The following is a 25045-nucleotide window of genomic DNA, read 5'->3' on the forward strand; positions in this document are numbered from 1 at the left end:
TGATCCCAGAGTCCTGGGATCGAGTCCCACATCGGGTTCCTTTCTAGGCAGGGAGCATGCTTCTCTCGCTGCCTCTGCCTGCCTCTCTGCCTGCTTGTGTGTACTCTCTCTCTCTCTCTGGCAAATAAATAAAATCTTAAAAAAAAAATTAAAACAAAACAAAACAAAAAACCACAAGGAAATATCACCTCATACCTGCTGGAACAGTTATTATCAAAAAGGTAAAAGTTAAGTGTCAGCAAGGATGTGGAGAGAAAAGGAAACCCCTGTGCACTGTTGGTGGGAATGTAAACTGGTGCAGCCTCTGTACAAAACAGTATGGAAATTCCTCAAAAAATTAAAAATAGAACTAGTGGCATTTATATCTCAATAAAGGTGGAAAAATTAAAATTAAAAAAAAAAAATCTGCGGGGTGCCTGGATGGCTCAGTCGTTAAGTAGCTGCCCTTGGCTCAAGTCATGGGATTGAGCCCGGCATCTGTGCTCCCTGCTCAGAGGGAAGCCTGCTTCTCCCTCTCCCACTCCCCCTGCTTGTATTCCCTCTCTCACTATCTCTCCCTCTGTCAAATAAATAAATAAAATAAAATAAAATAAAATAAAATAAAATACTTTGCTAGGAAGCACACTCAAAAGAAGATGATAATGAGAGTTATTGGATATAAACTGTTTAAGAGAAAAGGATCAACATAAGACACATTAGAGACAATAAGGTTAAATAGTCAAGACTAGCAAAAACAGATACAAAGGGCTAGCTTTCAGATGCAATTCCCTGAAGAGGTAAATGAAGACCTAGACACATACTTCAAAACCCAGAAGTAAATTAGCAAAAAGGACACAGTAAAAAGAACTAGCCCTAGTATTAAGTTTCACTTAATTTTGTACTTTGGAATTTAGTGCCTTTAGTAGCAAATTTTATGAGAAATGAAGGTCTTTTTTCTGAATATTTAGGTTCAGAGAAAGAAACCTAAAATTTATATCACAGGTAATCTTAACTAGATAGAAACATGTCATTGCATAAAAATAATTGCATACAAGCATTACTGATACGGTAAATTAGACAAATGGCGTGCTTTCATTATGTTCTATTTATCACCCGGTGGGGGCGTGGGGAAACTGAATATTGTACACAGTGCTCACTACGTCCTTTATCTTGATCAAAGGCATTCTTGGTCATCTGGCTGCCAAGCTAAAAATCTCAGTCTTTCTCAGCAACTTCCTTCTCACCAACAAAGTCACTAAAACCAGTACACTTAATGTATGAAATGCCATCTCCATTTTTCTCTTCATTTACATTTACGAACCTAACACCCTCCCCATACCATACTGCACACCCAATTGATGTTCCCCATCCTCACTCTCCCTTCTATAAGAGGCTGGGTTCAGAGTCAACCAACCTTGAACTCAGATCCCAGCTTCAGTTCTTACTAGCTTTTTTTTTTTTTCTAATAAGGGGATGGTTATAACCATACCTCATACAGCTCCTATGAAAAGCACATGGGTTAATGGAAGGAATAAGGGAAACCTCACTGGAAATGGAGTTGGAAAGACCTGAAGGGGGAGCTCTCACCAACGCACCACTTGCCAGGGTCTGCATAACTTGCTACAAGAAGGAAGGTAATTTTTTTTTTTTTGACAGACAGAGATCACAAGTAAGCAGAGCGGCAGGCGCAGAGAGAGGGGGAAGCAGGCTCCCTGCCAAGCAGAGAGCCCAACTCTCGGCTTGATCCCAGGACCCAGGGATCACGACCCAAGCCGAAGGCAGAGGCTTTAACCCACTGAGCCACCCAGACACCCCGAAGGAAGGTTAATTCTTATCTTGACAAAAAAAGGGCACCTTTCTCACAGGAATCTTATCTCTGGCTTTTAAGAAAAAGAGGGACAATCTCTCCCCGCTCCAGAAACCTCCGGCCTCAAACACTTGTTCTTTTCCAGTGAACTTTTGTTCACAACAATCTTTCCCAATTTCCCCCAGCACCCAATAAAAGCAAACTTCCTTTGTCCCTTTGGACTTACCTGTGGTTTCCCATAGTTTGCTTGTCCCAAATTGCAATTCCTCTGCTATTCATGAATAAACTCATTTTGCTAGGAAAATAACTGCCTATTTTATTTTTAAGGTTGACAAGTGACACATAATAAATGTTAAATACAAAATACATATCACCATTATCATCAATATTTCTCCTTTCTCTCACTGCAAAGATTTTTTTAAATGCAACTCTGATCATACTATGGATCAGTTTAAAATATTTGTATAGATGTCTATTTTATATGGGATACAGTTCAAAGACCTTGGCAAAACACATGAGACATCTGTAGGAGTGCTGACAATACTGACCCCATCTTTGGCCCTCTATTATGTTCATGTTCAATCGATAACCTCTTTGGGGGCTGTGTTCCAGGTCCCTTGGAGATTAACATACATACCTCAGAAATGCCTACCAAGGCCAGGATGGGGGGAGGCTTGTTTTGGCCTGTGTCAGAGATAACATTCCTAATGCACAGGTGGTGCCGTAAGATTTAATCAAAAGTTAGCTGTTGATTAGGTGCATGCAAGCCCTCTGGAGTGTGTGCAGACCCTCTGATCTCACTATAGTGCCCTTCTGCATGTCCCGTTGCTCTACAAAATCTGTGGACTAAGGTCTGGACTTTATGGAAAATAACTGTGCAGCTGCCACGGGTCATCTTCTTATCTTCTGCAAGATTCCCCTCACCACTGCTGCCCGTGTCACCATCCCCACTCCCACCGCCGGCAGCAAATTACCCTGAATAAAACTCTGTAAACTATGGAGTCACCTGCTTCTTCTTCAGGTCTCAAAAAATGCCTTCTCAGTTTGGAGGACACTTCACTGTCCCTCCCTCACCTTCTAACAACATAACCCTTTACAATGTACTTACCTGCCTGTCTGGCCTCATTTCTAGCCATTTCCCCCCTTCCAACTATTGATCTCCTTCCCATCATAAATCCCTTTCCCCAACCACTATTCCCCCAACTCAGAGCACTCTTTTGTGTGCCCATAAGGACAGGCAGGGAGAGTCAAAGGAGGCAGTGGGTTACATTAGATGGCTCCCATAAAGCCTCCACCACTATAAGTAGTGATCACATCCCCGCCCTGTGACCATGGTGCCCAACTGCCCCACAGAAAGGCTGTACCAGGCTCCTGAGGCCTCCCTCTGACTTTTCTGTCATTCTAGCTATTACATGGCCACCCACAAGTTTTCTGCAAAGCCTTTACTTTCTTTGCTTATAAATCAAAGACAGCATATGCTTGTTTACCTCACAATCTTTTTGTATGAATTAAATAGGGTATTAATTAGAAACAAATTAAAAACAAACTATAGTAATAAAGTACTATAGCAATGTTGGTCACTGAAAAGCGTGACTCAGTATACTACTACTGGGTCACAGGGAAGTCAAAAGAGTTATTAGCTCTTAATGTGTCTGCAGCAGAGAGCGAAGATCTTTACACAATTCTTTAAGCATGTTTTAAGGCACTACTGCAAGTACATGCCAGGAAATCATTCCTTGTTCCTAATCTTTGCTCCAAGGGAGCTATTCCAGCATTTGCCTCCTACCATGCATAGGTGCCTAAGGCCATTTCCAAGCCTCCAGGACTTATCTGACATTTTTTTAAAAAGATTTTATTTATTTATTTGACAGATGGAGATCACAAGTAGGCAGAGAAGCAGGTAGAGAGAGAGGAGGGAGCAGGCTCCCCGCTGAGCAGAGAGCCACATGCGGGGCTCGATCCCAGGACCCTGGGACCATGACCCCAGCCGAAGGCAGAGGCTTTAACTCACTGAGCCACCCAGACGCCCCCTTATCTGACATTTCTATAGGCAGAAACTTTTGCCTTGAATTAAATCACTGGGTAAAAATATCAGCCTTGCTTTACAGAATTAAAAAATGAGGTTTTAATCCTTATCAAAATCTCAATAAGGTTTTTACAGAAATAGAAAAATCCATCCTAAAATTCCTATGAAATTCCAAGACCCCCAAAAGCCAAATCAATCTTGAAAGAAACAAAGTTGGAGGTCTCACAATTCCTGATTTCAAAACTTACCACAAAATTCCAGTATCAAAACAGTGTGGTACTGGCATAAAGACAGAAACACTGACCAGGGCACAGAACTGAGAGGCTAGAAATAAACCCTCACAAATACGGTTAAATGATTTTAGACAAGGGTGTCAAGCCAATTCAATGGGAAAAGGATTCTTTTCAACAAACACGAAAATTTAATTTTTTATTTTCTTTTTTTAAAAGCTTTTATTTATTTATCTGAGAGAGAGAGAAAGAGACTGCAAGTGGGGGGAGGAGCAGTTGGGAAAGGGAAAGGGAAAGATTCTCAAGCCAGGCGCAATCCTCAGGCCCTGAGATCATGACTTAACAAGAGTCGGATGCTCAACAGACTGAGCCGCCCACGCCCCAAATGGGAAATATATCCACACACAAAAGAATGGAGTTTAACTCATATCTCATACCATATACAGAAATTAACTCCAAATGGATCAAATAAAACTCCTAGAAGAAAACATATGGGAAAAGCTTCATGACATTGAATTTGGCAATGATTTCTTGGATAGGATACCAAAGGAAGAGGCAACAAAAGTCAAAATAGAGAATTGGGACTACCTCAACATAAAAACTCTGTGCATCAAAGAACATAATCAAAAGAATTAAAAAAGCAACTCATGGAATGGGAGAAAATATTTGCAATTATGTATTTTATAAGGAGTAAATATCCAGAATCTATAAAGAACTCATACAATTCAACCACAACAAAAACCCAATCAGATTTTTTTTTAAATGGGCAAAAGACTTGAATAGACTTTTCTCCAAAGAAGGAACAGAAATGGCCAATAAATACGTGAAAAGATGTTCAATATCATTAGTGATTAGAGAAATGCAAATCAAAATCAAAACGAGATACTACCTCATACAAGTTAGTATGGTTACTACTTAAAAACCAAAAAAAAAAAAAAAAAGAAAGAAAAAAGAAAAGGGAAAATAACAGATATTGGGGATACGGAGCAACTGGAAACCTTCTGTACTGTTGGTGGGAATATAAAATGGTGCACTGTGAAAAACAGTATAGCCATGCTCAAAAAACAAAAAGCAGAGTTACCATGTGACCCACAATTCTATTTCTCAGTGTATCTAAAATAATTCAAAACAGGGACTCCAAGAGATACCTGTACACCCATGTTCACAGCAGTATTGTTCACGATAGCCCAAAGGTAGAAGCAACACAAATGTCTGTTGACAAATAAATAAGCAAAATGTGATAAATGTGATACATACACACAATAGAATATTCTTCAGTTTTAAAAAGGAAGGCATTTCTGAGGCCTACAACATGAATAAGCCTTAAGGACATTACACTAAGTGAAGAAAGCAAGTCACAAAAAGACAAATACTGTATGATTAAACTTCATATGAGGTATCTGAAATCTCCAAATCCACAGGGACAGAAAGGAAAATGGTGGGAGCGTGGGGCTGGGGGTGGAGGGAAATGTGAAGTTAAGTTCAGTTTTACAAGACAAATAGAGTTCTGGAGATGGCAGCACAACAATGTTAATGTAAAAATTAGGCTCCAAGCTGCAAAGTGAGGGACCCTGAATGACTGCGAAGGATTTGAATTCACCCTTTTCATTTTTTGGGTGTAGGAATGGAATTAAAGTCCCACAGGTAAGAGACCAGAGAGCAGGACCCTAGTACAGAGCTTACTACCGAAACAAAACAAGACAAAAAGAAAAAAAAAGAAAGTATAGTGAGTACAAGTATAGTGAGAACAGACTGAAAGAAGTGACAGAAGTTAAGTGGGACATAGACAACGAAGTAGGTGGCACAATCACAGGAAGAGGATGAAGGGGAAATTCCAAGAACATTTTAAAATAATTCCTGTTTTGCTGCAATAGAAGTCTGCAACTATCATTTATCTTGCTCTGGGTAGAGCTGAAGGCTGTGAAAATTCCCATATAAGGTAGTTTGTTCATGGTTATTTCCTCAAGCAGACATTATAGCTCCCATCTGAAAAAAGCATTAGGCATGTGGAAGAACTGATTCTTTTGTCAACACCATGCATATATACATTAAAAGCTGTGGTTCCATTCCTAATGGTTAGTAGATTTGCCAAGACATGTCATTCCCCTGACTAAATATGGTTCAGTATCTAGCACTTAATGCCACAGTTTTCCTGTGGTCGTTACTAGTGGTGGTGATAAAAACTGGTATGACTTTACCACTCTCCGTAAATGGCCCTGCAGTCAGTAATATGCCTTACATGATACGGTAATGACTTACTTTCTTCTTCTTTTTTTTTAAGATATTATTTTTATGTAATCTCTATATCCATTGTAGGTCCTGAACTTACAACCCAGAGATCAAGAATCCACTGACTGGTACCCTACATCTTTACTTTCTTAATTTTAATTTTTAGATAAGACTTTGTTTATTTGACAGAGAGAGAGAGAGCACAAGCAGGGGGAGTGGCAGGGGGCAAAGTAGAAGCAGACTCCAGGTTGAGCAGAAGCCTGATGCGGGACTCGATCCCAGGACCCCAAGATGACCAGACCAAAGGCAGATGCTTAACCGACTGAGCCACCCAGGGGCCCTCTTTACTTTCTTAATTTTAAATTTTTATTTAAGCATAGTTGACACACAGTGTTTACATTAGTTTCAGGTATACAAAAGAGTGACTTGACAACTCTGAACGTTCTGCTGTTTTTATTTGCTTTTAAAGAGCAGTCCTGCTTTTCGTGTATGGTACTTTTCTTCTATAGTTTTCCTAAGAGAAGCTGCTCTCTTGCTCCATCTTATTTCCTCCCAATGACTTCAAGGCAGAGCCTCTACCCTCAATTTTTTAGGATGAGTCCCAATACCTTTCTTGAACCCATGCTAATTTGAGGCCACTATCCACACGCAGCAACTTGAAATGTGGCTAGCCCAAATCAAGATGTGCTATAAGTGTAAAATGGACTTGGATTTCAAAGATTTAGTGCACAAAATATAAAATACCTCAATAGTTTCAATATGTTACATAATATGTACATAGTTTGAACATGAAACTGGTGTATGTAGATAAATATATTATAAAATTTAATTTTTCACGTGGATGCCTGGGTGGCTCAGTCAGGGAATCATCTTCTGCCTTTGGCTCAGGTTATGATCCCAGGGTCCTGCTTCTCCCTCTCCCCTGCTCATTCATGCTCTCTCTTTCAAATAAATAAGATCTTTAAAAAAAATTAAGTTCACCTGTTTATTTTTGTACATGGCTACTAGAAAATTTTAACCTGTACATGTGATATGGCTCATATTACGTGTTTATTGGATGGCACCAATCTAGATAATACAGTAAGTCTCGTTATGGAATAAAGAAATGTAGTCCAGAAAAAAAGGGGGAGTGGCAGCCTGGACTATCTCCTATTAGCCAGGATAAATTTCTTCACCTGCAGGACAGATTCTTCATGTACAAATGTGGGCATAATAAAACCCCCTCACAGGCTCAAGAACTAACAAACAGAAGGAAAGCCTTTAGCACTTACCAGCACAAAGTGTATTTCTCAGTAAATGTTACTTCCCCTTTTTTTGAAGGTCTTAGAAAGCCCACGGACATGGTGAGTTGCTGATATAGTCATCTTGGGGTTCATGGAAAATCTGGATCACAATTCTTTTTCCTTCCTTTCCACTCTTATTACTGCCATAGAATCACCCTTGCCAGGCAGGGCTGAGGGGTGTCTTCTAGACAAAATCTATCCCCTTCCCCACACCTGCATTACCTATTCCCATTGTCCATTTACCCGCCATTTTCTACCCTCCACCTCTCTACTGGTCCATGTGTTAATAAATCATTAAAATTAAGGTTAAAATTCTGGCTGTGGCTCATTTTCTCCTAAGGACCATTATCAATAGCTCATTGCTACTGACTAAATTTAAACATAGCTTAGTTCTAATTTTAGCTACTTCATGTGTGTACACTCCATTCTCCTAAGATGCCTGGATACATCCTTTATTTCCCACTAGTGTCTCATCAGATACACAATGAATGAAGGACTTTATAATGGTCTGAGATATAAGTAAAATCAAGCTGAATACTGACTTTCAATTACTGACCAGGCCAATCAGGATTACAGGGAATGAAAAGCAGTTTCTTTGACTAAGTAATCACATCTGATTTGGCAGTCTGGGTTTATTTCTGGCTGATTCATCTGTGAAAAATTCCCTTATGGTTTCCTTCAAGCTGTTGCTAATAGCATGCTGAGCTGGCAACCCTGAAAATATTCCTCTCTTGGATGATGTTATTTTCTTATTTTCTACCCAACTTTTCCCAAACACTTCCCATTATTTACTATAAATGCCAATCCATCTGAAAGTCTGGCTTAAAGAAGTTTATTATGTATATGCATCAATGTGATCTAGCCTCTTGATCTTATCCCACCTCTAACAACTCCAGGTCCCAGTGAGGCTGGGGGATGGAGAAGAAGGACCAGCTCCTGACAGATTTCTTCCCTTTAGAAAAGATGGGGGATGGTGATAGAATCAGAGGGGGAAAGGGAAAGAACTGGTGAGGGAAAGAAAACGTAAGAGAAGGGGAACAGATTTAAGAAAGAAAACAAAAGAGAGAGAAGAAAATCTCTGCAATCAATGGTATTCAGGCAATGGGAGAGTTTAAAGAGGTTCACACTTGTGCCCTCTCTGTCAAATAAATAAACAAAATCTTAAAAAAAAAAAAAAAATCATACAGGGGCACCTGGGTGGCTCAGTGTTAGGCCTCTGCCTTCGGTTCAGGTCATGATCTCAGTGTCCTGGGATGGAGCCCTGCGTCGGGCTCTCTGCTGGCAGGGAGTCTATCTCCCTACCCGCCCCATCTGCTGCCTACTTCTGATCTCTGTCAGATAAATAAATAAAATCTTTTTTAAAAAAAATCTTACAAGTGGTAGAAGGAAGATTTGAACCCACATCTGGTAGCTCTAAGACCCAGTCTTCCAACTATACCAAAGTGTTTGAAGGATAAACATACTCAGTGAATAAATACATGAACGAGAAAGGCAGCTTCTCCTTACGGGTCTGAAACTGTCAAATTAGTGACAAGAAAGATCATGAATGGCTGAATACAAAGAACTAGGTATCCAAATGGTTCCTCAGGCTGCAAACTTCCTTTTGCATAGTTTTTAAGCCCCATAAATATATTGCTAAAAGAATATCTGCCTCTTCTCTCCTCTCCACCCAGAATATTTGATAAAATTCATTATTCAATTTTTCAATTTTTCCATGTTCTATATATCCTATCCCAAACTCTCATCTGGGGTGGGAGAGTACCCATCCTCCCCCTCAACAATACCACCATATACCACCATATACCTGAAGCAATGTTTGGTATATAATACTTCCCTATACATCACCTCATTTATTCAATTAGCCACTCGGTAGGACATCATCTCCATTTTGTAGACTGGCAAACTATGCCCCCAAAGTGAACCACTTACCTGGAGCTAAAATCTGACCTAGTATAGACACTGCGTAGAGGCAGTTAAAGAGGCGCTCTTCCTATAATGCATCTTTCTTCTGAGAATGAATGGGCCAATCAATGTATTGATAAGAACTTTTAGGTAAGATGTAATTAAAAATCATGGTAAGGTCTCTGCATTAAAAATATATACATAAGACTAAAAACACTTTTCGAAGTTCCCTTAACAGCTTCATTTTTTTCTCTGGAAACTCCTAGAGCTGCTGACATCAAAAACAGTCAAGGAGACGTAATACTCCTTGCTACCCACGGTAAAGCCCTGATTCAAGTGCCCATCACATCACTTATTTGAGACCTCTAATGCAGGATGTTCACATATCTGTTCCTACCAACTAGAACTATTTCCCAGTCATCTTTGTATCCGCAGGACTGAACACAGTGCTTAGCATGGAGCAAATGAGTCAAATACCCACTGTGTGAAGGAATTGTTGATACTTTCCATTCGGTTTTAACAATCTCCACTCTCTGATTCTCCAAGTCCATCCTCCACACTGCAATGTTACCATATCCCTTCCCCGCAAAATCACCCCAAAACTTCATATTGCATTCAGGACCAGTACTCCATGTGCACTCCCTATCACTTTTTAGAAAAATTTTTAATAGATTTTATTTATTTGAGAGAAAGAGAGAGAGAGAGAGAGAGAGCGCGAGCATGAGAGGGTCAGAGGGAGAAGAGAGTCCCTGCTGAGCAGGGAGCCTGATCGGGCACTCAATCCCAGGACTCCAGGATCATGACCTGAGCAGAAGGCAGTTGCTTAACCAACTGAGCCACCTAGGCGCCCCTCCCTATCACTCTTATCCCGCAAACACATCTTACATCCTAGCACATTAGATGCCTTTGAATTTCTAGGGTTCATTCATATTCATTTACGAGCACTCAGAGGTCTAGGCACTGGGGATACAACAGGGAACATGAAAGACAAAGACCCTGCTTCATGGATCCTACAGTATAGTGGGGAAGAGCGGGAAAGACATGGTATCTGAAAGGAAGAGGAACCAAGGGCAGGGCACACATCAAGTATGCCCTTGCAAACCAGAATAAGGACTCCAGGTTCCATTCTAGGTGAGGTGGAAAGGCACTGGAAGATTCTGAACAGAGAAGTAAACTGACCTGCAAAAGCTTTGCTCAAGATTTCACCAGTCGTGGGGAAAAAAAAAGATTTCACCAGCTGTGGCTAGAAGAACACTCTTTTCCATCATTTTTAAATTTTTTTTAAAATTTATTTGTTAGTTAGAGAAAGAGCGAGCGAGCACAGGCAGACAGAGTGGTAGGCAGAGGCAGAGGGAGAAGCAGGCTCCCCGCGGAGCAAGGAGCCCGATGTGGGACTCAATCCCAGGATGCTGGGATCATGACCTGAGCCGAAGGCAGCTGCCCAACCAACTGAGCCACCCAGGCGTCCCTTCCATCATTTTTAAATGTTGAAATTTATTCATTCTTCGAGGCCCAATTTAATAATCAGCTAAATGGTGCTGTCCCTGAGAATTACAGGTCACTTCTTTTAGTTATCTCCCAAAACTTGACAGTACTCATGTTGGTCTGATTATGCCTGGTTAGTTGTATGTAATTTTTTTTTTACACAACTGTGTAAATGTTTACCCAAAGTATCTTATTCATTTTTTTATTTTATAAGCCATGCACAGTGCCTTGTTGTTGCAAACTGAAGTTTGTATCCTTTCTATTAATTTGCAAGACCAAACCAAAGTGATCATCCTCTTTTTAACTTTTTCTTTCTTGTCCTTGAAAAAAAAATATTTTCCTAATGTTATAACTATTCCATATTTTATGACTATGTGTTTCCATATAAAAAACAAATATCTACAAATATATAACCTATATAAAATAAGAAAGTCCCTTATACATCACCCCATTCTATATCACAGCTATCTTCCCCTCAAGACTACAATAATCCTGGAGATTGACTGAGAAATAAATGTTTTCATAAATACCTTTAAACTTCTAAGGAAGTTCATTGTGTAAGGCAGATCATGTGTAAGGCACAAGATCCTTTGAGGGGTAATAATCACTTCTCAATAAATGTCTTACAAATGTAGATGTGGTGTATTAAGGTTGCTTTTTTTTTTTTTAAAGATATATTTTTTTATTTATTTGACAGAGAGAGAGAGAGGTCACAAGTAGGCAGAGAGGCAGGCAGAGAGAGAGGGGGAAGCAGGCTCCCGGCTGAGCAGAGAGCCTGATGCGGGGCCGATCCCAGGACTCTGGGATCATGACCTGAGCTGAAGGCAGAGGCCTTAACCCACTGAGCCACCCAGGTGCCCCTTAAGGTTGCTTTTTAAATGGCCTGCTAGTTTTACACAGACTTATACAGGTTCATGAATAAGTCTCAAATAGTTATAGTTGCTTTTCCCACACCATGGCAAGACACATATTCACTAACCATAGTGTTAAACAGTATATGATTGTTTATTTTAAGATCCTACACAGAATTTGGGTTAAAAGTATTTAATGTAATAAAATGACAAGAAGCATTACTATAAAAATATTCTATGTCTCTGCAGGACCATAAAGTATATGGCACTAAACACTATCAAGGTTGTTAATGTTTTCTCTGCAAATATAAGGGTATAGCCTCCCTTCCTCACCCTCTTTGAAACCAATAAAACATAAAGTCGCTTTTACATATACTCAGTAATTAAATATGCACCCGCAGGAAGTTAAGAACCACAACCATTACACTTCGTAGCAGTGAAAAGAAAAATTTAATTAGTATGGCTAAAAGCTACTACAACTTACCCAAGATTGTTCCTGTTATTGGATATGCAAGTTTAGACGAATATCTTTTCGATGACAGTCTTCTCTCAAACTTCTACTCCCCTGCTTTAATAACTTTGTACACACAGCCCCAACTCTGCAAAAGCAAGTGGATATTCCAAGCACTTTTCCTGATGTGCCTCCAGACTCTCTTATTCTCACCTCAAGAATAAAGCATCTCCTTTCTGAATCTTCTGCTCTTGTTTTCCCTCATTTATCAGGGCTTGGGCAACCAGTTCCAGATCAGTGAATTATCTTTAAAAGCTCCTGTTTCCTATACTGTATAGTACTTCCTCATCTTAACCTTGTGTCTGTTGCCTTGAGCTATATTTAAGCCAATGAAACCAACTTGAGGGCTTTTTTTTCTGCATTCAGACAAATCATGTGACATGGCGTGTTACACGATAACCCCAAAGTTCTGAAGCAATAAGGCAACACCCCTAAATGTCATAACTCATATCCTGTTAAGTTGTTTTATGTACCTTACTAAGTTAAGAAATTCATCCACAAACTTGCTGAAAGCATTTGTACTGTACACAAAATATTTAGGAAAAAAAAAAAAACAATAACTGATCAGCACAGGAAAGAGGTGGAACTTTCATAAAAAGATAGCCTCTACCCTTTTGGATCTTAAAAGTATCCACATGTTTGAATTATTAGAGCTTTTTCTTCTTCTCTAATGTTTTACCACTTCAGTGTTGAGCGGCTGGCTTTATTTTCTCTTCCTGGTGGCTCAGCCCAAGTTTAGAGACAGGCAGGCCAAACTCCAGCAGACTGAGCAGGGGAAGCAGCTCCTTCAGTCCCAGATATCCTCGACAAACAGTGCAGGGAAGGAGTAGAGCCAATGCTAATGAGGCCTCACACACCCGACTGAGTCACCTCCCAGGACTCCTGGGTGCCAAGTTTCCATTGAGGAATAATAAAGGAATCTTTGGCTGACATGGAGGAACTCAGGAACACTAATTACAGCCTTCCGCTTCCATAAATGATGACTTCCTTGCCCTGACTCACTGAGAATACTAAAAGGAAGTTCCTTAAGCAATTTCTTTATTATAAGGCAGTCAATTTTAGAACGATAACAGCATTTCTCAGTTATAGGTGAATCTTTAAAAACAAGAAGACAACGCCTCACCTTCGCTTGTTATGCCAATACTAGAGACTGGGTACTGGCAGCATTGTGAGATGGTGACCGTCAGCAGAAGGGCAGAAGTGAAAGGCATCCTGAAGAGCCAATCTACCCCACAGGGAAGCAGTCTGCTGTCTGGAGAGGTGAAAGAGCTCACCTAAGACAACAGGCAGAGTGAGCTCTAAACTTCAGGGCTCTGTGCAGCACTCCCAGGGGGCATCTCACACGCTCTACTTTCATGGCTCACTCTAAAGCCCCACCATCAGAACTAGGTTTGAACTTCATACACAATCTCAACACTGTACAATTCCAGCCAGAGGACTCTTCTGGCCCTGATTTACTTACTTTCTTTTGGGGGTATGTGAGTGGGATGTAGAAGGAAGCTGGAAGTACAAAAGCTGTTTGTGGGTGAGAAGCAGCCTCCCCCCAACTCCCACCAGAGACAGGACTATACCAGATAGAAACCCTGGAAAGCAGCCACCATCACTCTTGGGAGAAGGAAAATAGAACGGAAGTCTTCCGAGCAAGATTCCCAGCATATGGAATTCTCTTTAAGAAAGTAACTTATGTTACTGCAATTAAAATCTAAAAGAGGCAAACATCTGCCATTTCTTTGTGTCCCAGCTCTTTACTGATCACCATGCACCGTGAAGGAAATAGGGCGGTGTGATGGACAAAGGGGCACACATGCTTAGATCAGCAGAAGTCTATCGTAAGTCCTTCTAGTTACCATCTCATCCCCTCCTCCTCTCTTCAGACAAATTTTTCTAGGCAAGAGCAAACCCAGAAAACATTTTTCAATCTTTATCTTTATCTTTATTTTGACATTTAAAAACAAGGCTTTCCTGGATATTTTCAAATCAGTACCCTTGGGGGCGCCTGGGTGGCTCAGTCGTTAAGCATCTGCCTTCAACTGAGGTCATGATTCCAGTGTCCTGGGATTGAGCCCCACGCCGCCAGGCTACCTGCTCAGCGGGAAGCCTGCTTCTCCCTCCACCTCTCTCCTGCTTATGTTCCCTTTCTCGCTGTCTCTCTGTGAAATAAATAAATAAAATCTTTAAAAAAATCAGTACCCTTGGTCTCCAGGCCATTACACCATTACTCTTATCTTTTTCATCATCCCTTCATTGTCTCCTCTACAGGATCTCCTTCCTCTGCCTGCCTTTTAGTGCAGCAACGTCTCTAATTCGAACTCTGGCTCTCTGCCTGTCTCATTATGCATATTCTCCCTGATGACTTCACCATCTCTCATGGGTCCTCTACTTCCTCCATGTTAGCAACACTGGCCAGACCTTGCTCTTGAACTCACAGTCATGCAACAATTTGTCTGCTGGCTGCTTTCATGGAGACGTCCTAACTCAAAATAACTAAATATATCAGTCATTCCCTCCCTGCCATGCCCACAGCCAGTTCTTTCCTTTTATGGTCCCTCTCTCAGGTATGGCAACATTATCAAACCAGTCACCCAAGCTAGGAACTCCCTGGTCACCCTTCTTACCTTCTTACCTATGAGTCATCTATTTCTGCTCATTTTAACTTCTAATGGATTTTCAAATTTGTCCCTCTGCACCATATCACTCTCATTTTTAGCCCTGTCACTGTTCCAGGCCTCATGATTACTCACCTGGTCTATGGCTGCAGCCTCTTAAAACTAGGTTCTCTACCTTCAACCAAATCCAGGAGACCCAACCAGCAACTTATCTAAAGAACCAAGGGTCTCTCTTAAACTCTACAATGGCTCTGAGCACAAAGGTAGGCCCATTAAAGAAGCAAATGGGGCTTCTGGGTGGCTCGGCCGTTAAGCGTCTGCCTTCGACTCAGGTCATGATCCTTGATCCTGGGATCGAGCCACGCATCAAGTCCCACATCAGGCTCCCTGCTCAGCAGGAAGCCTCTCACACTCCCCTTGCTTGTGTTCCCTCTCTTGCTGTGTCTCTCTCTGTCAAATAAATGAATAAAATCTTAAAAAAAAAAAAAAAAGAAGAAGAAGAAGAAGAAGAAGAAGAAGCAAACAAACCCTACATTCCCTGGCCTGCCAATCCTCATCTCTGGACACTCCCTGCCACTCACTTTATACAACCCAGCAGTGATACCTGCCATGCAGGCCTCATCTCGATGCTGCTGCTTATGCTGGCTCCTCAGCCTGGAAGATGCTTTCATCTTCCCCTTGCTGATTCTAATATCCTTGTATAATAGAAGTGAAGCATCACATCTTCAAAAAAACCTGTTCCAATCCTTCTCTAGTCCCGTTCTCCGGTCTGCATCAGGGACTCCTCGTCAGGGCTCCCGTGAGGCTCTCTCACTTATAACAGTTTCTTTTTCTAACCCATGTGAGGGCAAGAACTCGGCTCCTACTTATCTTATGCCCTTATGCCCTCCTACTTATCTATGCCTTCCAAACACACAAGGAACTTAACGAAAGTTTACACTGAGCGTGCAGGGGAGGCAGTAGTTCTTATCTTACAGATAAGGAAAATGATGCTCAGAGAGGGTACATCTTAAAAGCCATCCATGGAGAAGTCTAAGAAGGGAACTTAGAATGCAAAAATGTACTAGCTAAATTGAAGTCTTTTTCTTAAAAGCAGAAAGCCTCTCAGAGCTAAGCATGGTGAGAGCAGAGAATGTGTCTACATTTTTACTACTGTTACCCTAAAACCTGACAAAGTGTTATTTCGCACACAGGGAATATTTAATAAATACTGGGTGGCTCGCTAAGACTGTATACAGACGGTCACTTTCACTTACGTAATGTGCAGGTGTGGGTCTGCTTCTTTCCAGCAGATGGAGCTACAGTCCCATATGATCACCAGCTACAGTTTGGGTGACTGGTAAAAGAATCAGCCTCTTTCATCGATCCTTTTCCATGCTTCCTTTTTCCTTTATAAGTCTCACACAGATAAAAAAAAATCAGCAGGGGCACCTGGGTGTCTCAGTGGGTTAAGCCACTGCCTTAGGCTCAGATCATGGTCTCAGGGTCCTGGGATCGAGCCCCATGTTGGGCTCTCTGCTCAGCAGAGAGCCTGCTTCCCCCTGCCTACCTGTGATTTCTTTCTGTCAAATAAATAAATAAAATCTTTAATTAAAAAAAAAAAAGAAATCATCAGACATATTTTCCACAGAATATTCTCTGAATGGACACAGATCCATTCTGTAACTTTTTCAATGCCTCTGCATATCTTTTTCTCTCTGGCCTTTTAAAAAATCTGGGATAATCTCACCCAATTTGATTCATCCAATCTATCAAGTGCTACTGAATGTCTACACCTTTCTACATGCCTCTTAGGTCCTTCTTTATGAAACACATTTATAACCCAGCAAGTTCATCATGTTCATCCCTAGACACATGCTTTCCCTGGTGTCTCTGACCTATTTCACTTAAGAAAAACATTAGTTTACCAATCAACTCTCACTTAAAAACATAATACAAAACAAAAACCTTTTCAATATATATTTTTAAAAGATTTATTTTGGGGAGAGAGAGACAGCGGAGTGGAAGTGGAGAGGGAGCAAAAGTCTTCAGCAGACTCTGCACTGAGTCCCTATGCAGGGCTCAATCTCATGACCCTGAGATCACCACCTGAGCCAAAACCAAGAGTCAGATGCTTAACTATGCCACCCAGGCATCCCTCAATATATCCTAATTGCTATCTTAAAGGCTTTGAGTTTCTAAACAGGATAAAAAAAGAAATTAATACTACCTATGAGAGTATAGCTTACAGTAAAATCCCAAGCAAACTTCATTTTTTACTCAACTTAAAAATTTCATGGTATTCGTGAAAAACTTAGTGTTGACTGAAACTGTGCAAAGGTACTCCATGATTATATCTAAAATAGAATTGGGGGGGTGCTTGAGTGGCTCAGCTGGTTAAGCTTCTGCCTTCAGCTCAGGTCATGATCTCCAGGTCCTGGGATGGAGCCTTGAATCAAACTCCCCGTTCAGCAGAGAGTCTGGTTTTCTCTCTCTCTCTCTACCTCTGCCCCTCCCCACCACTTGTTCACTCCCAAATAAACAAATAAAATCTTTTGAAAAAATAGAATTAGGTGCTTTGCTCAGATAATTATAAAAGTTTTTCTTTTTTCTTTTTAACCTGTACCAAAGTCCTGTGGATGCAAAGTCTATGACATCTAGCATCCCTGGCCCTAGCCAACTCAATGTCTATGTGCCTCGTGCCCAAACCATCGAGGTAACAAAAAAATACCCCACAAATTCCCAGTTGCTCCTTAGGGAACAGTTCTAGCACTGCTGAGAACTACTGACCCAGAGGATTTCCGAGGCCATTAAGCTACCTAATGGCAAAAGTGTTAATTAAAGTATCTGAAGGGGGGCACCTGGGTGGCTCAATGGGTTAAAGCCTCTGCCTTCGGCTCAGGTCATGATCCCAGGGTCCTGAGATCAAGCCCCAAATCAGGCTCTCTGCTCAGCAGGGAGCCTGCCTCCCCACCTCTATGTGCCTGTCTCTCTACCTACTTGTGATCTCTGTCTGTCGAATAAATAAATAAAATCTTAAAAAAAAAATAAATAAAGTATCTGAAGGAACCACCTGTCAGGGTGTGACGTGAACTACAACGCTGAATACTATTAAAACACTGTAACTAAAAAACTTCCAATTACAATTTAAACTTTTTAATCAAGTAAGCCCCCAATTTTCAAGTATTTTCTTTCTTTTTTTAAAAAAAAGATTTATTTATTTGACAGAGAGAGATATCACAAGTAGGCAGAGAGGCAGGCAGAGAGAGAGGGGGGAAGCAGGCTCTCTGCTGAGCAGAGAGCCCGATGTGGGGCTCGATTCCAGGACCCTGAGATCACGACCTGAGCCGAAGGCAGAGGCTTAACCCACTGAGCCACCCAGGCGGCCCAGCTTTTCATTTTTTAACAGCTGCATTTTAAGTTCCCCCAAATGCTAAACAGTAGTTTAAAAACACATGAAGCACCATTTTCCTCGTACTTAAAAAGTGAAGTATTATAATACAGAGAAATTGGTATTTGTTTAGAATGTGAATGGGTAGGGGCACCTGGGTGTCTCGGTTGGTTAAGTGTCTGCCTTTGGCTCAGGTCATGATCCTGGGGTCCTCAGATAGAGTCCCATATTGGGCTCCCTGCTCGGTGGGGAGCCTGCTTCTCTGTCTCTCCACTCGTTCTCTCTCTCTCTTTCTCAAATAAAAATCTTTTTAAAAAAATATAAATGGGTAAAAACAGTAAAAATTAACTTTTGAGCCAATGCAAGTGTTAACTTATCATTACTCACTTTGTACCACTAAAACAGAGGGGTGAGTGGCAAACAAATACCTGTAAATTGAAAACTTCCCTTCATTTCCATTTCAACAAATATGTAGCCAATGAATACCATGTAACTTACTGTTGAGGGCACAGGGCACTAAGGATGAGTAAGACAAAGCTCCTGGCCCAGAGTAACTTCCCAGACTATGAGATACATACAATGCACATTACAGTATTCTAAGAAATAGCTGAGGCAGTGTTGGCAAGGAGCTGTAGCATAGAGAAGCAGAAAGAGAGGCTTTAGAGAGTAACTGACTGAAGGGAGTCTATATTGGTTGTGCCCACAACGCAAAAGGAGGGAAAGAAAAATTCTCAGGGAAGGGAATAACGAAAAAGCACCACCTGCTAGTACCTGCTAGTACAGTGTGCTAAGCCCCAGGAAACAAAAAGGAGACAGTTTCACTGCTTTTAATGAGCTTACAGTTTAAGGGAGACAAGGAATGGTCACCGATTATACAACAATATGCTCGGTGTACTGACAGTTCTGAGAAATCATATTGTATTCTGAGAAGTTCAAACCCATTTTCAAGAAAATCTGGACATATGAGTGAAGATCAAACCACAAGGTCAGAAAGTGTGAGGCAGTAACAGAAATGAGTGTCCTTATTCCGGGTGGTCAAAAAACTCCTGTTAGGAAGCACTTTTCTCCCTAAGCAAAGGGAGCGCTCCCTGTCCTTTGAATACTGTTCTCTCTCTCTCTCTCTCTCTCTCTCTCTCGGACATTTACCATATGCTGCCATGTATCAAGATAAATCCAGACACATGTTAACTAGACTCACTGCAATGATCACTTTGCAATATATACAAATATTTAAGTATTACGCTACACACCTGAAACGAATATAGTATGTCCATTATAACTCAATATAAATAATTAAATGAAGGGAGAAAGGGAAGGAGAGAGAGAGCGAGGAGGGAAGGAAAGAAAAAAAGAAAGAACAAAAGAAGAGAGAAAAAGAGAAGAGAAAGCAAGTGAGCGAGCTTATTTTACTTCTCCCTACTAGATTATAATCTAGACCAGGAGGTTTGTTCCTTCCCTTAAATTGAATGATAACTGGGACTGACTTGCTATGGAAAGTTCTAATCCGGGGCACCTGGGTGGCTCAGTGGGTTAAAGCCTCTGCCTTCAGCTCAGGTCATAATCTCAGGGTCCTGGGATCGAGCCCCGCATCGGGTTCTCTGCTCAGCGGGGAGCCTGCTTCCCCTCCCCCCTCTGCCTGCCGCTCTGCCTACTTGTGATCTCTCTCTCTCTGTCAAATAAATAAATAAATAAAATCTTAAAAAAAAAAAAAGAGAGAGAGAAAGTTCTAATCCAATCTCCTCACAGGACAAATAAAACCTAGTACCCAGTAGCTCTTGTTCTTGTGCGTAAATCCTAAAACCTTATTAAAAAACAGAGCTAGGTGTGACTGGCTGGCACAGCTGGTAGGTGTCCAACATTTGTTTCAGTTCAGGCCATGATCTTGAGCACAGAGTCTGCTAGATAGTCTCTCTGTGTCCCCCTCTGCCCCTCCTGCTCCTGCTTTCTCTCTCTCAAATAAATCTTAAAAAAAAAAAAAAAAAAAAGCTAAAATGATTAGGGAAAACCAATAATGGATAATTACCCTCTGTTACTGCTGTAATTCTAACATTAACATCAAGACCAGGCCTCTCCCCCACATCCCATCCCTCATCTAGAATCCTGGCCTCAGCTGCCCTTGGTTCCTAATGCGGGTGTAGAGCACGTGTGCCTATTTGCATTGTCTTGTTTTTTTCTGCAGTTGGTTTTTGAGTTGGTTTTGGCTATAGAATCAAACTGCTATATCCTATGCTTATCCAAATATCCAAAAGGAATACCACCGCACTGACACACACATGCACACAAGACGACAGACTAAATAACCCCGATGACTCAAGACTGACTTCTGGAATAGTCATTACAAATCAAACCAGGAAATTCTTTAAAGAAAAAAACAATGCCTAAGGGAAGATGGGGAAAAGGAGAGCTGTAGCTAAAGCTAGACCTGTGAAAGTCAGTGTTCAGTCCGGTCCAGCAGCCTGATGACAACAAAACATTATCAAACGTAGGAATAAGAAGTCAGGAGAGAGACGGTATGGAGAACTGCGTCAGACCAAAATGGCCCCCCGGAGATTTCAAGGAGAAATGTTTTCTGATGAAAAAGAAAGGAAAGAACCAAAAACATCTGGATGGCTAACATAGCTTTAAACAAAGAACTAACTGTCAGTGCCTGCTATGTGTGGGTTCTCTGTGATCCTGAAGGGCAAGTAAAACAATTCAGTATTTTAAGATAACTTTGGGAGGACTCAGGTTTTCCTGTCATCAAGGCCAAGATTGCTGATCTCTGTTTTTATTGTTTGAAGAATGGTTAGTTCACTAAAAGTATATGACTATGTTTGGTGGGGGGAAAAATACACACACACACACACACACACACTACTCCAGGTTTAAAAATCCCACCTCCATTCTTACAACCTTGGATGTGAGATGTTATAAATAATAAAGCAAGCTAACAGAGAAAAATGACAGGAGAAATTATTTTACATGATCAATAACTCCAAAGGTGTTAGGCTTATCACCAAGGGAATGTACAAGAGATAATATATATTCTAAGAAAGTAAGAGTATTCCTCACCAAATGTGGATGTACACTTACAAGTTATTAAATTTTGATATAAAAATCAGCAAGACATGGGAGGTGGGGAGAGCGGGATGAACAGGCAGAGCACAGAGGATTTTTAGGGCAGTGAAAATAATCTGTATAATACCATAATGATGGATACATGTCATTATAATATTTGTCAGAACCCTTAAGACATGAATGACAACATACCACTCCACCTCCCCAACACAAGCTGGGGTTGATAGAGGAGGTGACAAGGCAGAAAGGAGTACAAGGTTCAGCAGCTATGACTGTAAGTAAGGTGCAAGGTGTACAAGAGCACCTGGTATGGGGTTGGGGGGGGGGGCATCCCAAATAGACCAGGCTTGGCCACTCACTGCTGACAAAATTCAAAGGCAGAGAGAGGAGTGGTGTTGAAACAAGAAAGGTATTTATTTCAGTGAGGCCAACACCAGGAATACAGCTGATTAATGTCTTAAAGATTGTCTCCAAAGTGCTTAAAATATGTACAGGTCTATGTAAGGAAAATGTGCAACAAAAGTTGGTGGGTATATGCAGGTGGGAAGTAAAGGTCAGTTTGATCACTGTTGTGGGTCAGTTATAAGGATCTTGCTGGCTCAGGGCAATCCCTATTGCTTGAGGGGTAGTTTCAGTTCCCCACATGGGATGCTTTGCTTGCAGGATCTTTTGCCTGAGTTAAGAGATAAGCTGGAAAGAACTTAAGTCAATTGGGAAGTACAGACTGAGGTCAGCAAGGAGGTAGCTGAAGTCTTCTTTCAGAATCAAAGATAAAGAGTCTGGAGCAGCGCTGCTGGCAAGTGTAGAAGGGAAGCTGTGGGCACAGGAGAGCAACCAGATAAAAGAATCCCGACAAAGGCTCCTGTCAATGCCAAGGAGAGCTGTCTGTTAAGCATCAGGTCATTCGTAGTAAGGAAGGACTTACACAATCCTTAACTTCAAAGTGCTTAAACAAAAGGAATGCCTTCTTTCCAAAGCTTTAATCATCTGTTCCCCTTTGAAAATTCTTTCCCTGATTTTGTCTGGCCTTCTATGTCCCCTAGAGAAATTTCATCCACTTAAAAATGGAAACTCAACTCTACAAAACTCAACTATTTTGTGCACTTAGGAATAAGATACTCAAAGCCTTGGAAAATATCCAGACCTAATCAAAAGCAAGATTCACATAGAGAGCAGACTTTCAGGCTAACTCCCTACTATACATAAATTACACTCCCACTCCCAAATGGATTTCCACTTTATCTGAACAAACCCAGGCAGCTTTAAACCAGGAGCATGGATAGTGAATAAAAACTATAAAGCATAATGGAAAAGGCCAAATGTGAGTTTAAACCCAGATGAGCCATTTACTAGATGGGAGAAAGGTCTTCATGTCAGTGAGCATCTCAAAAAATTCCAGGACCTTTACTACTGCTACTAGCTCTGAGTGGTTCTCTCCCCATCAGTCCCTTCAGATCTCTGCCCAAATGTCCTGGCAGTAAAGACTTCTCCAACCACTCTACTCAAATGTGCAATCCCCACTTCTCATCCCTTATACTTTTCTCTAGTTTACTTCTCTTGACATCATTTATCACCATCTAATAGGTTTCATTTATTTGTTTATGATGTCTTCCCCCCCCAACAAAGATGTGAGCTCCACGGGACTCCTGTTGCCTCTCCAGAGCTCAGGACAAACCTGACCCATAGCAAGGATTCAGAAACATTTAACTGAATATGTAAATATAAATGAGTTAATTCAACCCTCCACTGGGCTAATATCACCTACAATTCAGGGTTATTTTTAGAAATAAAAAATAAAAATGTTTTGCCAAGACTGAATTATGAAGAAATAGGCAGTGTGAACAGACCAATTACTAATAAGAAGATGGAATCAGTCATCAAAAACCTCCCAGCAAACAAAAGTCCCGGACAAATGGCTTCATGGTAAAGTCTACATTTAAACAAGAATTAATATCAACTCTTCTTAAACTCTTCTAAGAAATAGAAAAGGAAGGAACACTTCCAAAATGTAAGAAGCCAGCATTACACTGACACCAAGACCAGACAATGCCACCACAAGAAAAGAAAACTACAGGCAATATCCTTGATGAGCACAGATGCAAAAAACCCCTAAATATTAGCAAACTGAGTTCAACAGTACATCAAAAGGACTATACAGTGTGACCAAAGTTGGATTTGTTCCAGTGATGCAAGGATGGGTCAATATCTACAATCAAAGTGATATACCACATTACCAATATGAAGAATAAAAATCTTACAAATCTCTCATACAGAAAAAGCATTAGACAAAATTCAATATCCATTCAAGATAAAACAAACAAACAAACAAACAAAAACACCTCAACAAAGTGCATAACGAGGGAGTGTATGTCAACACAGTAAAGGCCAAAGATGACAAGCCCACAACTAACCTCATAAAAAAACACTTTACATGTTGGCTGTCATATAGTGAGTACTCAACAACTGTTAGTTTTCTTTCATTTCTTAAGTCAAAGTAATTGCCAAAAGTTTCAGAACATTCCAAGTGAGCAACTCCAAAAGCATGCCTGCGAGATCTCTGTACCCAGTGACACACACGGGGAAAAGCAGGGCCCCCTATCACGGTGTCACTCAGTGTAGCCTACGATCACGAGATTTTGCCATCAATCTGCACTGAAATCGGTGCAGAAATTAAGAATAAGTACTTAGAAACTTAAAATTAGACAGAGAAATTTTATATCTGCTGAATCTAAAGAAAAAAAATGAGACTTGTATTTATAGGACTTTTTTTAAAAAAAGATTTTATTTCTTTATTTGACATAGAGAGTGCAAACAAGCATAGGGAGCAACAGGCAGAGGGAGAGGGAGAAGCAAGCTCCCTGCTGAGCAGAATGCCAGATGTGGATGAGGGGCTCCATCCCAGGACCCTGGGATCATGACCTGAGCCAAAGGCAGACGCTTAACGACTGAGCTACCCAGGTGCCCTCACAGGACTACTTTTTCCTTTCATTTTCCTAGCAACCACTTTTTAAAAAGGTTTTATTTATTTGAGAGAGAGAGAGAGTAAGAGAGAGAGAGAGCATGAGAAGGTGGAGGGTCAGAGGGAGAAGCAAACTCCCTACAGAGCAGGGAGCCTGATGCGGGATTCAATCCTGGGACTCCAGGATCATGGTATGAGCCAAAGGCAGTTGCTTAATCAACTGAGCCACCCAGGCGCCCTCTTATAACCATTTTCATTGTCCTTTATGGAAGTATCAGAGAGTAATGGACTAACAGGCTTTTTCTTTCTTTCCTTTTTTTTTTTTTTTTTAATGAAAACCTCAGTCTTCACTATAGTTTGGAAAGTACTGGCCAGCAATGCTTGATGTGGCCCAGGAAGGTGTAGAGCACCAACAAAGTAACTTGTACTACATGTTCAGAACTGTAATTTTATGCAGGGTTCCAGGCCAAGAGAGGCACAGATGAGCAGCAGGTGGAGAGGCAGGCTCAAAGGCCAGGAGTTACCTCAGGGATCCAGGCCAGTTCTAAAATTTAAGAGAATTCTCTAAGACAATGTTTCTCAGACCTTTTTCCTATACACTCCAAATGGCAAAAGAGTCCCAGAGACCCAGAGAGAAGAGATGGACAAAGGAGCATGATGCAAGCTGAGGATGATACTTTCTTGATTGCAGGGATCATGTCACGAGTCAAAACTTACAGACACGAGTGCCCAGCTGGCTTAGTTGGTGGA

At 41.0% G+C, this 25045-nt stretch overlaps 1 protein-coding gene across 3 annotated transcripts in view; it reads right to left on the bottom strand.

Annotated features, from left to right (window-relative positions):
- Positions 1-25045, bottom strand: part of LIMS1 (LIM zinc finger domain containing 1) — a 140023-nt gene that overhangs the window by 74381 nt on the left and 40597 nt on the right. The window contains exon 1 of one of the 3 annotated variants that reach the window (XM_080812993.1): positions 12277-12590. The exons of the other annotated variants lie outside the window; for them this stretch is intronic. The gene's annotated coding sequence lies outside the window, so the exon portion shown is untranslated. Of the gene's footprint in view, positions 1-12276; positions 12591-25045 lie in introns of those variants that run through there. 3 annotated transcript variants of the gene reach the window in all.

Source organism: Martes martes (assembly GCF_963455335.1).
Source record: "Martes martes genome assembly, chromosome: 9".
NCBI lineage: Eukaryota > Metazoa > Chordata > Mammalia > Carnivora > Mustelidae > Martes > Martes martes.